Source organism: Melopsittacus undulatus, chromosome 2 (assembly GCF_012275295.1).
Source record: "Melopsittacus undulatus isolate bMelUnd1 chromosome 2, bMelUnd1.mat.Z, whole genome shotgun sequence".
In the NCBI taxonomy this organism is placed as follows: Eukaryota; Metazoa; Chordata; class Aves; order Psittaciformes; family Psittaculidae; genus Melopsittacus; species Melopsittacus undulatus.
In genome coordinates this window covers 20,187,371-20,201,456 of record NC_047528.1, presented here as the reverse complement: position 1 = coordinate 20,201,456, position 14,086 = coordinate 20,187,371, and positions in this window count along the sequence as shown.

The following is a 14,086-nucleotide window of genomic DNA, read 5'->3' as shown; positions in this document are numbered from 1 at the left end:
ACCTCCGTCCCTCTCTGTCCCCACCTGTAGACCTTCCCTTACAGGTCCTGCAACATGTTTTGTACAATCCCAAAATGTTTTCCCTCTTCAGTCCATACTAAGTCCTGCTCACCCAGAAGGCACTAACCCCCTCAGTCCATAGCATGAACAGGGACCCTCTCTGTTCTGGGCTGTTACTTCCAGACCATAGCATGATGCCCTGCCTGTGATAGCCCTGGGAAGGGCAGGTTTTCTCAGGTAGGTTATGTTGGTTTTCTCCAGATAGGCTTTGGGTGTTTCTGCAGGTCATCACTGCTCCTCTGTGCTTCTCTGTATTCCCAGAGAAGAGCCTTCGGTCACATAACCTAACACCCTTAGGCAGTTGAATCCCACCCCTATTGCCACCCCTAATGCCAGTCATGAAAATCATAGTTTCTGGAAAGCTGTGCCAAGATACTTGGATTGTGCATGATCATTTTTGTTGAAATTACAAACTTGTAGATCTTCTCAAGGCAGGTTGTTGGTTTTGAAGACCTGTGTGGCCTATCATTAGGCTAAAACTTACCTTCATATTTGTAATTGAGTTTTCTTTCACTACACTCTTCCTGTTGCAAAGATGCCATGAACCTCAGCCAGGCAGACAAGGTGACCAGCCCACTTCAGCCTCACACAGCGATATTCCAAAGGCAAGCCAGAGCCCTTGGCATCTGCTCTTTTCTACATGCCCACAGGGCAGGATCTGCCTCCCTGGTCAACCTGGACTGCTTGTGGCATTGCAAAGAGTCTCTCCCTTCCTTCTTACAACATCAGTTGGGTGAGGCTCATACAGAAACATGTCTTGGTGCAAGACTGTACTCTTTATTAGGGATAAATGAACCTCCCAGGTTTCAAGATCTTTGATGTCTGAGTCCTAGTTGAAAACTAAATTAAGACTTAAACCTGTGTTTTTAATCTAAAGCCCTTGGGTTTCACACCATATTCCCAGGAAGAGTGAGCACTGGTTCTGAGATTTGGTCTCCAAACGCAGAAGACAGGCAGTTTATTTCTTGACACATAAAAGCTGGTTGCTTCTTTTTCCCTGATACTGCAGTTGACCACGAGCACGCCAAGAATCCAATGTAGAGCAACAAACCTCATCCATGCTTGTCTGTCTGCTAAAGAGATTTAAATAATATTTATCTACCCCTGAACTCTGCTATGCCCTGTTGAACAGATGACTTGGAGCAAGAAAAAAAAACATCAGTGGGACTGTCTCCAAGCTTCAACTTTTTTGTCCTCATTTAAGACAGAGAAAGCTCTGATGAATCCCTTCAATGGTCTTGAAAAAACTGGACAAAACTGCCACTCCAGCTATAGCCCACACTTCAAATGGCCGTGAGATGGCCTTTTCTGAATGTTACATAGTTCAAGGAGGCAGTGAAGTGCTCAGTGGAAGATTTTGTATGGGAACTTTAACTTCCCATTCCATTTGACTTTTGGTCTTTAAAATACAGGTCAAATCAATGAATTTAATGAAGGCCGTGGAACACAAAGGCTTCGCCTTGCATTTTGACCTAGATAAAGGAGAGTCAGTCCAGGTCAAAAGGCTTTAGCAGCACTTTAAGTGGTTAGTACACAAATGTGACAGAGTGTTTAGACTCTCGGAGACTTGCAAGACCCAGTGACAAGCCGTTAAAAGTATTTGAAATAGCTGCTTGAATGAACTTTGATAAGGTACCTCTATTGTCTTCCATTGTCTCTTTCTTTTCATACCAAAACACCCCCAAAAGAACAAGAGTCAATGAATGTATAATGCAGTCCCACTTTTACTGGATCTGGGGCTTCTTTTGCCCCTTTGGACTTTTTTTGTGAACTGTTTATGCCATTTTCATTCATTTCCCCACATTAAGCCTTTCTCAGATGCTAGTGATGAATGTGACTTGTCAGCAAGAGCTTTTAAAGTGCAATGATACTTTCAGAAGCTATAGCATGTCAATCGAACCTAAGATTAAGAACATATTAAGAGTAAATTTATTCTTACTGAACCTTCTTGAGAGATGGAGGTACCATACGTGGAGGTGGTGGTGGCACTTTCTAGCTCCCACACCACAGATCAGACATCTAAGGCAAAACTATCTCGGAACAGCAGACCTCTATATTAAACTCTGGATTCATATCTTTCTTCTCACTGGTATTAAGTAGGCTGGTGAAACCATCAAGCACTTAGCACACATTCGCATACTCTACACAGGCATCTAAACTTTGTGGCTGAAATCAGCTTGTTGGTAAAGGTAAGTTTCTATTATCAGCAATAAATATATTTTAATGGTGGAAAGCTTACTGTCAGAAAGCTTACGGTGGTGAGATCTGCCAAAAAAGCAAATCTCCATTTAAATACATAATTATTCTCCATTACCAGAAGGCATTTGTCTAAGGAAAACTGGTAAAATGTGTAACAGTTCATTATGCAGGACCAAATTTGTCTAGAAAGACCAAAATGCTGGTTAATTTGTGCAAGGCAGAAAGGTTCAGTTTTGTTTTGCTTTTCAATTTTGTTGTAAAAAGTCTGCTTCTTGAAAGCTTTCCAGGCCAGAGATCAGGTTCCTCCTTTATAATGGGAGCTATTAATGCCTGAAATGGGCCGCTCTAAAGAACCACATGTCCGTTTCACATGGTTTGATAGCTCCAAGATTTTGCTCACTGTGCTTTTGGGACTTTTCTCAGTATTCTCTATAGTGAGATTTTTATTGTATTTTACTCTTTTGTCTGGTTTTTGTGTTCGAAATTTTTCCCTTATTCATTGACCAGCAACTTTCTGTCACCCATCTTTGACTTTTCTTCTTACATCTGCATTAAAGCTGTCATTTACTCCTGCTTTTTCCCCTCTCTCCATATTTGACAGCAAAAGCCTTCATCAGCTTTTATCCCTTTTTGTTCACATTATGACATAACCTGCGCAAAGTGGCACAGCTCCCCAATTCTTGTATATAAAATTTGCAACATTTTTTGAGACGGGTCAATGCCCATTTTTGGGATCCTTTTCTTTATCTGAGTACCGTGTTAAAACTTTTTGCAGATGTGAGCTATTCAGGAGCAGCCTGCGGCTGCATGCAGAGATGGGGAAAAGAAGAAAAGGCCTTCCTATTTTGTGATTGCCATAGTAACTCAAACATTGCCAGGGTGTTTGTCGGTTTGGTAGGGCACAGCCGGGGAATTTTATTTCCTGTGCAATCAAGCCCTCTACTGGAGATCATGGCTTGTATGACACAGGGTTACAGAGAGGACAGTGGGCTTGTTAGGCCTGGGATTAAGCATTTCACTTTAAAATAATACCCATTTGTATCCATTTTGTTCAACATAACAACAGCTGCTGGCCTTGGGATGACAGGCTTGCCTTTTTAACCAAAGTCTCGTATGTCATTTATGAATGAGGCAGACTCCATTCATTTTTGCTTTGAATTCACATTGCTTATTTTTGGTTGTTTGACTCTTTTTTCTTTTTAAAGCGCGTGGTGATAGTCAACATTGTTCCAGCAATTATATTCGTGGTTGATGATAGAGTAAAATCCAGCTTTATTTGGGATGTCAAGTTATAACTTCCATTTGGGGGAAACAGGTTAAAAAAGAAAGGAGACAGAAGCAAAGAAAACGTCTGAGTTCAGTATAGTGGAAGCTTTTTATCAGACTAATATGTAGAGATGGAGACAGACACTTTCAGGCACAAGAGGTTTTCTTCAGGCCTGAAACAGGAGCCACAGACTTTAGGTTGAGAAGGCTTCTGTCTCCCTTCTAGGTCAGAAGAAGGACTTTCTGCTCCAGGAGCTTTCTGTGTTTCCAGGCTGTGGCAGACACCACCGCTCCCTGCAAAATGTGCTTTGTGTGCACTCACCCCAGGCCACCCTTTAGCAGTGGCTGCTGCAACTCCAAAGCACCTCTGCTTTCACCTGACTGTGACTTAACTGAGTGGCAATGGCTCTGCTGACCTCAGCTCCTGGCCACCTTCTGCGATGGGTCCCAGCAGATGGCTGGGGACAGATGCACCGATGCAGGCATGAGGAGGGAATAACAGCTTATGGAGAGGCTCCTTCAGTCTATCAGTTTCAAAGAGAGCTCATCTTTATGCCTTCTGCTAACCTTAGTGCTGTAGTGAAAGGACTCACCCACCCAAGCAATAGTGATAAGGATGAAGGACAAATTTCATCCCTCATTCCTTCATCTCCCCCAAAGAGCGCTTCGTATTGCTTCACGTTTTTAACTTGTGTTGAACCTGGCAGCAAGAAGCATGGTCCTGGGCAGCAAGAGGAGGTCTGCAGCGCTGTGTTTCATGGCTTTGGCCCTGGTGAGTGCCAGCTGAGCACAGGACATTCCCATTTCAGCCAGTCAGCAACTGCACTCCTGCTTGAGACAATCCAAAGGAGGGAGAATCACACCCAGGGCTGCAGTTTGCTACCATAGCTCTGAGCAGGGGAGATCATTAGCCCTCCTTCCCCATCCTCACCCTCACACAGCCAGTCCTGAGGCCAGGGCTGTCCTGAAGTCTCCACAGAACTCAGGACATGAGCACGAGTTCCATGTTCCCACTAGCTCCTCTCCTGACTTTCCTGCTCCTGCAATAAGACTTCAAGAGACCCCCAGACCTATCTTGATGCATCAATCCAATCCAGGACTCCACATTCACTAGAGACATCCAGCTCCACTTAAATACCAGCCAAAGTACTTGAAATCTGGTACATTGGGAAAGCTCTAAGGGAAGACTCCCTTCTATAAAGCCTGGGGTTAAATTTGTTTTTTCTTATCCTGAGGTGTTTTCTAGAGAAGACAGTCACACTGATCTCTCCCCCACACTGAAGCTCATATTATGAGCTTCCCCAGCCCAGGAGAGCAGTATGAAGCAGTGTGCTGCAGGTGATCTTCTGTAATGCCTCACAGATTCCTGGAGAAGAAGCAAGATGGGGTGGGAGGAAGGTGATAGCAGCACAGCAAAGACCTGGAGCTCAGTATCAGATCCTGCCTGAAGGACAGAAGCTGCCTCATGCAGTATCAGATCATTAAAAATCTCCCTCCCTCTCAATCTCCCTCCTCTACCCCCAAGGTCCAAACAGTTAATTCCTAAATCATAAAAGAGCTTTCAAGTTAGACAGGAGCAGAAAGCTTCTTTTAGTGCTTGTGACTGAGGGAATAGAGAAGAGAACCACTTTGATGCTACCAGAAGGGCTTCAGTCTGCCTTAGACATGTGAAGTAGTGGGAAATGTTTAATTCATCATGCACTCCACCTTGTAAAGCTGACATTTGTGTATATATATATAATATCTTCAGAGTCTGGTTTCTGGCTTGCCAGTGAGATGTAGGAAAAGCCAATGGAGACTGCAGTTCTCTTTCTACCAGCTTTGGAAGTGAAATAAAATAATTTGCTATCATACAGATAATACTCAAACAATCACTAACCAAATCTGGTGGTTCAAAGAGGGATCTTTCCTGTGGGTATTATGTTGTTATTCAACTTGGGAGTCCGGTTTGTTTCGTCTTTCCATGCCATAGCAGATTCACAGCTGTGAGATTGGTGGGCAATGTCCCATACTGCCACATGGATTCAGCCTTAGCCAGGCTGAAGTGCAACCACAGCCATGACCCATTTGAGCTGTTTGACCATGGAAGTACCCGGAGAGCTGCATCTGCAGTTACTTACCCAGGCAAGCCCCAGGAAGGGCAGCACCCAGTGCAGGGGGAGCTCGCCAGCTCACCCCATGGCCTTGCCCTCCTCCTCCATGGTGCTTACAAGTCACATCGCTAAGAAGCAGGATGAGGTTTAGGGTCACTGGCCACACTGAGTTCATAGATAAGACACTGCAAAAATCTCTTTGGTTGCATTTGCTGCAGATCACCCTTTTTTGCCTTTCCAAAATAAATTAAGCTGATGTGGAATGAAGAGAAAGAAAATCACATACATCAGGATGATGGAGTGGCTGGTCTTCTTAAGTCTCTATGTTCCATGAAGCACTTGCTTTCAGCTTGAAAAGGTTAAGATAAACATTTAGCTATCCTTCTGAAGCAAACAGAGTTCTAGCCCATGACTACTTCCCTGGAGGTATTTAGAAGGGGTGTACATGTGGCACTGGGGGACATGGTTTAATAGTGGGCATGGTAGTGTTAGGTTATGGTTGGACTTGATGATCTTAAAGGTCTTTTCCAATCTAAATGATTTGTTGATTCTATGATTCTTTAAATATGGTTAAGGACTTGGATCCAGGCCATTCAGGTCACAGTCTTTGGAGAAGCCTGAGCATGCATGACTCATTAACTCATGTAAGATCTTCCTCAAGGCCTGCTCTCCCCTGTGCTGCCTCCTCACTTTGTGAACAGAAGTGGAAAAGCTAATGTGGGGACTTCTGAAGTGGTTGCACAGCAAAACGCATCCTCCTAAATGGAATCACATCCTCCCACTCCATGCAAGAGCCCTACTGCCATGCACAGGCAGCTGGCTTCGAGCAGCCATGGCTGGTCACTCTGGTCTGGAACTGGATGGGGCAACAGCCCCATGGCCTGCCTTCTTAGTGCCCACGGCCATGCAAACCAATAGTGTAATAGTTGTACCTAAGAACATCACACACAATAAGGCAGAAACCCCGGGACATACCACCAAGCTCACCACTCTGACTGAGGGCAGGATCTCCCCATCCTACAATCCCAGTTCTGTCCTTAGGTGTCAAAAAGTCTCATATGCAACCCAGAGGAAGACTGTCCTCATTAACACAAAACTGTCTCCCTCTTGCATTCTTGTGACCTCTCTACTTTGTCAATAAGCCAATTTTCCTTTTCATCTCTTCCCTTGTCCCAGACATACAATGTCACTGGGAAAGCCACCATTTAGAAAATAAACTTCATCATGTTAGCATAGTTAACATCACTGTGTTCTTTGAATTTTTCTCTGTTTCCACTACCAGGAATTCTTCCTCTCCCCCTATAGCAGGTAAAAAACTCTAGGGAGTTGGCTTGCTTTTATGGTGTCCACTGTCTACATACAGTGAAATCAGTCCCACTGTTATCAATAGAAGTTGCACATATAATAAATCATCACAGTATGATAACGTAATGCTATGATGCTATTCATAACTCCTTGGAGATAATCAGAAGCCATCTGGACATGGCCCTGGACAACCAGAGAAGGAAGGTTGGACCAGGTGTCCTCCAGAGATGCCCTCCAACTTCAACCCCTCTTTGATGCTGAGTGCTGGCCATTAAAATATTGCTAAAATCTCATTGTGACATTGGTATACTATGGTAAACAGTTTTCAGAAAGTAAAGATAGCAAGAATCAACAAAGGATGTTGAGATTTAAGGATAAGAGGGACTACAAAACAGTTTCACTGCTAATTTTCACTGCCATGAATTCACAGTAACTCTTCTGATGTCTATGGATTTGCACAGATGTAAGAAAGGAATCTGGACCAAGTACTGTAGTTATGAAGTAAGGTGTTTTAAAGGTCAATCAAATACAGCAATACATGAAAACTCATTGTTGTAGGAGACTTTACTTGCAAGCCGTATCACATCTTGCCTACTTACTTGCAGAAGAATGCAACTTCACCCTCCCCCGTGGCACTTAATTTGCAAGTTTTATATGCCCAACTAATTAAAAGTGTTTTATCTGAAAACAGGTGTTTTCATCATGGTTATACCTAGGAACACAGCTCAGGTTTGGTGAGATCTTCATATTCCCTGTGAGACACGATTCACTGGGCAGCAATGGGTGCTGGGCTCTGGTCTCACCCTTCTTGCAGCATAGGAATTAGAGTGATACGAGTATATATTTACTTTTAGGTTAGAAATATTAAAATCCACAGGGTGGTGGCCTTTGAAATAGGGAAGTAGCATGTCTTTTATATAAATTCCCAAGTTTACTGTGGAATTTTATATAAATTCCCAAATTTATGTATACAAAAAAACCTCCTCAGTTCCCAGAAACAAATAAAAGGAAAATGTTATTAAAATAGTGCACCACATGCTGTAATCTGCTTCTAGGGAGAACACTGATGTGGCTCAGAGCTTGTCTTCAAGGTGAGCACTCCTAAAATGCCAGTGGAATCTCAGTCTTCTTCACTACAGCTGTCTTATGAAACTTGTTATGTGACACCTAAAATACACAGATACACAGAGAAAATCTGTTATTTTGTCTGAACAAATTCTGAGCTTAACAGATCTTAGAAGATGCTTCCATAATTGTACTCTTTGCAGAGAGAAGGCTGCAGTGGGATTTAACTAAACCTCAGTACAATTCTCCACTGTGTTAATACCTCATCAGGTACTTTAACATGATACAAATAAAAAAAGCCAAATAAACTCTGCAGCCAGCTCCTCCCCAGTCAGGTACTCAGTGTACAGGTTTATTGCCACTGATGATAGTGAAAGATGCTCAGGCCAGACGCCTAACAGCACAGGGAGAGAGGAGGAAAGAGTCTGTGCTAGCCATGCCATGCTTGTAGCTGGCTGTGGCCCGGGAAGGGTTAAATGCTTTGTGGTGAGGTGGGACAATTTTCACTTAAACTCAATTCTGTGGTCAGCCCGATTGTTCCGACACCTGCACTATGTGAGGGATGGCATGATCTCCTTTGTGGCGCATAATGGCACATCTTCATTATTGTTCTGGTACTCTGCAAAAAAAAAGGGGGGGAAAAAATCCCTAATCTTTCTGTGGTGCCAGTGACTGTAACAATGCCCGGACGTTTTCTTTTCCTCCTTGCTCTCTCTTTCCCTTAACCCGCTATTGTTGCCATAGCCACGATGGTGCAGTACTGCTGGTTCGGGGAAGTTTCTGTACTGTACCGTCCTGAGCTTATTGTTTAAATCTTTATTATTCAACTGTTCTGAAGATTTACATTTTTAATGGCTCATTTATGTAATCCCATAAATAAAGTAGCAGAAAAGCATCCCACACAAATGAGTGAATTGGGGTTTGAAAAAAGCTGCTGAAGCAGGTCACTCAGGGTCTCAGCTGCGGGGCCTTGATTGGTATCAGCGATATAACCACTGTGGCAATGGACTTAAGACCACCCAGTCAGCCCCAAAATGGTGCATTACCAGGGAATAGTGGAATGGTGCTATAGTTCAATCTCCCCTATTTAGCAGGGAGCAGAGTTCTGCTGCAAAACCATTTCAGGCTCAGACTCATTTACCTTATTGCTTTGACAGCTGCACCTCTCCCGCCGTAAAGTTTAGATGATTAGCTTTTTCCTCCTAGCAGCTGATGGTGATAGGTCTTTTTTTTATTTAACCAGTATATTCCTGGGGCTGATAAATTCCCTCTAAAGAGGCTGTGAATTCAAGCACCTGCCTGAAGAATTTGTTTTACAAACTGAGCCCTGAGATGGAGACATGTTCTAACAATTCACTTGTAAGCTTCTCCCCAGTGTTCCCCTTGCCAGCTCCCTCCCCACACACTTCAAGAACTGTAAATCCTTTAAGCAGGGTGAGTGCATTCATATCTGCAGCCATGCTTATGGAAGTTGGGGAAGATACTCTGTTTCCGGTCAGTTCTCACCCTCAATAGTCAATTTTTAGTTGTAAACTCGAAGAACAGTCACTCAGACATGGTGTATCTCAGGGACTTTGTATTGGGACATCCATCACATCTCCCAAGGCATCCTGCTCTTGGGGACAGGTACCAGAGGCCAGCTGTGTGCCCCACACATTGCACCACTACTCTTTTAAGCCAGAAACCCATCTAACCCCAATCTTCATTTTGGGTCAGTTCTACCCTGGAATGGTTTGGCTCCACCAGCTAGTGTCACCCCAGAGCACACGCAGCTTGCCTGGGGCTGTCCTGCTTCAGGGACTGCAGGCAGGCAGATGTGAGCTGGCAGTGCCAGGCTTGGACTCCACAGACACAACTGTGAAGAGCTGGTCCTCATCACAAGCCCTCATCACCTGGACCACTTGGTGCTCCATGGGCACTCTCATCTCAGTAAGATGGGGTAGCTGGGGCATGGGACAAATGGTGCTGCCTGAGGAGTGAACATAGGGCTGGCTGCTCCTTCTCCTCATCCCCAGGAGGTCTTCTGGAGATCCCAGTTAGTGCAGCACGTTTGGAGAACAGTTTGCCCTCCTATAAAATGAGAGGTGGATGCAGATGCAGTGGAGGAGATTGGTGGTGATATAAGCTGAGACCCCATCACTGTGAACACCTATGCTGCAAACAAGCAGTGGCCCATCCTTGCCAGTTCCCACCTCCCAGATGGTGCTGACAGGTAACACCAGCCCCAGCCTCTCCCTGCCACAAGACAGCCAGGACAGGTCCTCACAGCACTGCTCCCATGCACATCCCCTTGTTCTGGAGAGCTGTGGCAGCACACAGCCATGGAAACAGCCCCATCCATCCTTCACAGCTCTTCCCAACACTGCTGGGACAAGCTCCAACCAGGGCACCAGCTGACAGAGACAACAACCGTGCAGTCAGAGCCAAAATGATGCAACCTGCAGTCAGAACCCAAACCGTGACATGGGGTCTGCTGTTATCGAGACACATGGGCACTGCCTTCGCTGTGCACACATATTTTAAGTGCAAAGGAACAACACATTTTCCCCTAATTGAAAAGCAAAGCAGGTTTTTACAGGGGTACATCAGCATGAAGCTCTGCCAGCAGATACACTGCAGCAGTGCACAGGCAAGGGGTGGCTGGACAATAGCCCTTCCTCAGTTTACCTGCTGGATCTCGTTCTGCCCGGCTGCATGGAGTGGAGTCAAAGGAAGCTGCTCAGAGGCAGGGAGCAGGCAGCAAAACAAAGGCAGGGAGAATACCAGCCAGCCCAAAGGAACAGTGGGGAAGCTGGTAATTGGGCCGTGTGTGTTTGGCTTTCGCCAGGCTAGCAGGTTTGTTTTTCCCAGGCTGGAGCCTGGGCTGAAAGAGACACGAAATTATTAAAGACCTCAACCTAGAAAGGAGAAGAAAGGAGAAAAAGTTGGCAGCGGCGGCTGGAGGTGAATCTCAAGTAATGAGAGCATGGTGGGGGCTCTCTGCTCCTCCCGAGGGCGGAGGTGCCTGGGAAATTATTTTCAATGGGCAAAGAAAAGTGAAGTTCAAGTAAAATCCATTCCTGTGGACGTTTATTGCTAGTTTAACTCATTTCTCAAGCAGCAGGGAGCCTAATGGGCAGGAGGCGATAGGGCCTGCTATGGAAAGGTAGAGCTGTGGCTTCCTAGTCCTTCCGTTGTTGCAAGATGATTCCCACAGGGATCCAAGCCCAAACGGGACCCATTGGTGAGGCAGAGCCAGAGCCACCCTCGGAAGGGATTCCCCCATAGTGGGGGTGATATTTGGTCCTTTCACCAGGCTGGCACTGCAAGGAGCTGTACATCTGCCTGCAGGTCTGTAGTGCTTCTTGCAGGCAGGATGTACACAGGGCAGACCAAAAGCCATGCTAGTGCAGCACTGAGCTGAACTGCTTCCCCGTGCTCTAGTTGAACCCCTGCTAGTGCTTGAGGACTGCTATGTATTTGCCAAGCACACTATCGCTATGAAATCTTCAATAAGGTAACCAACCATAGGGCTGGTGATAGGGAGGGAAAATACATTTGCAGTCCCCTTCCCCTTTAGCTCAACTGAGAACCTGTATTGAGCATCACAGTCTTCATCTGCAAGACAGAAGGCAGTCATGAGGGCTGTGGAAAGCAGTAGCCAAATCCTGAGTCCCAGGGGAAAAATGGGACTGGTGGGAGCTGCTGGTGATCCCACACTGCTCTTCTGGCTTCAGTTTCCCTTTAACCCACACATCAGTGCTTGATAGAGAGCGAGGTGCTTAGCTGGTGCAGCAGCTGATGGCAGCAGAACATTCACACCAGATGATGGTACCACTGACATGGTACCAGCCACTTTCCTAGGAGGCTATACTTTCTCACATAGATCTGTTTAACAAGAGCAGTCTCAGGTGTTTAATGTGATGGGGGTCTTTGCAGCAGCCAGCACCTTGATGGAGTCCTCAGGGAGGGAGGTGCAGGGCCAGATTGTGGAAAACTTCACCTGCCTCTCCTTAAGGCATCCTTCAGGTTAGTAAATCAGGATCAGGAGAGAAAGGAGATAACAGTCAAACTCTTTTCTAGACAAAACATTCAATCCTCCAAGGACTATGCCAAGTGCCTTTTCTGCATGGGAGGGGTTCAGAGGCACTAACCTCTCAGCAACAGCTGGATGAGCATTAGAAACTGAACCAGCAATGCCATGAAATCCAAGCCACATTACCTCTCTGCTGCTTTAGCAATGCAGTGGATTATGCTGAAGAGGGATGTTTTAATTAAAGGGTCTGCTGTGGGGAGAGTTGTCCAAATTTAGACATTCAGATTGACACCACCAACTACTTTGCTTACCTTCCTTCTGGATTTTGCTATTACTCTGATGTCCGCTAATATAGTAGAGAGAGAAAACTGTGTTTGCATATAATATACAGAATTAAGACAAAGCAGTAGCTCACACAGAGCCTTAGTGTTTCTTCATGTGTTATACTCCTTTCTTAATATTATTGAACCTGTGATGGCTCATTACCAAGAACTCTGTCACTGCTGTTTCTCGTGGATTGCTGGCACTTTTCTCTTTCTGAGGCATTTTGAATGACTAGTGTTGGGGAAACTTTCCCATCTTCATGGGATGTTTTAAAAGACACAGCCTTTCCTCCCCAGTAAAGGCTGGAGAACTCAGAAGACAGTCTCAAGCAGTATTTCTATCCACGTTTTCCAAAACCAGACTTTGGTTGCATTTACACAAGTGATATTAAGCTGTGTGTAATACTGCTCCGGTAGCACTTTCTGCAGTCTTTCCCCAGGAATACACAGGCAGCCTGGCTGGGCCATGGGCTTCATGGCTAGTAAAGGACCAGGGACAGGCTTGGCAGGAGGGAAAAGTGAGACTACACTCAAGACTACTTCAGCTGCTGACTGCCCAAGCGAACCCCAGGCCACATCCCGGCACTCTCCCTTTCATACCATGATCTTATGTTCATGCTTCTCTTTCAGATCCCCCAGGCTGTATCTCTGCAGTAGCCAACCCACTGTAGCTGCGACCTCGCAGGAACAATCCAAGGAGGGATCTCCACAAAGTGAACTTTACTAAACATACAGTTTAAAAGTATCAAGGATGAAGTAGCTACAGCATAAGTTAGCTTTTCTTTATTATTCTAATTACTGCACGTTTGTGATGAGTGAGTCAAGTCAACTCTATCAGCTCACAGGGCTTGTGCCTTTAGCCTTAAAGATGACAAACATTAAAGATCTTTGTCATCTCAGCACAGACCTGAAATGGGTCAGGACCAATGAGAGAGCCGGGAAGACCCTCACCGTACTGCATCTGCCACTCAAGGGAACAGGAACTGTGTGCAATGGGGTAGCCATGGTTCCTCCCATCAAAGCCAAACTTGTTTGGGTGGGAGGGTGGCAGAAAGCAGCAGGGTTTTCTTTTCACTTGCTAACAAGAATCTCCAATGCCTTTCTGGGGTTGTACTTTCAGACTTAAAAGTCTAATTAAATCCTCAGTTACACTGGTTTCTACTGTGGTCTAGACAGCCTCTTCTCAACCACACCGTTAAAAATGCCATTACCTTCACTTTCTGACAAAGTTTTGATTTTTGCCTTTGTGACTGTGTGTGTCATATCCTTGTAGCACTTTTTGTGACCATGTTCCAGTCTGTGATGACACTGAGATGGCAGAACATTAGTCTGTTTGGCATGCCATACTTTATACCGTAACAGTGCTTCACAGGATGCAGAATGCCTGAGGTTATCAATACGAGGCTGTGATGTTTAAGCCTTAGCTTAGTGTAAGCAATATGGAACCAATGTAAAATAAATAAGGAAGACACATCACAGTGTTTACTTGAGACTTAGAAGAGGCTGATAAATTTTTGGCATAAAAATATTTGATTTTTTTAAAGACTACTGTGTCTGGAAATGAGGGCGTGAATATATAGAGTCTGCAAAATGTTTAAGGCTTTTTCTTTTTAATTGGAGCTATGCCCTCTAACACTTAGTCTTGATTATCTCCTACTGTCACTAAAACAAAGAGTGTATATTAATGCAGACAAGAGTTTCATTCATAGATGATGAGCTACACCAGGATTATTTGCAAGGGCAAAGATCACTTGCATGAA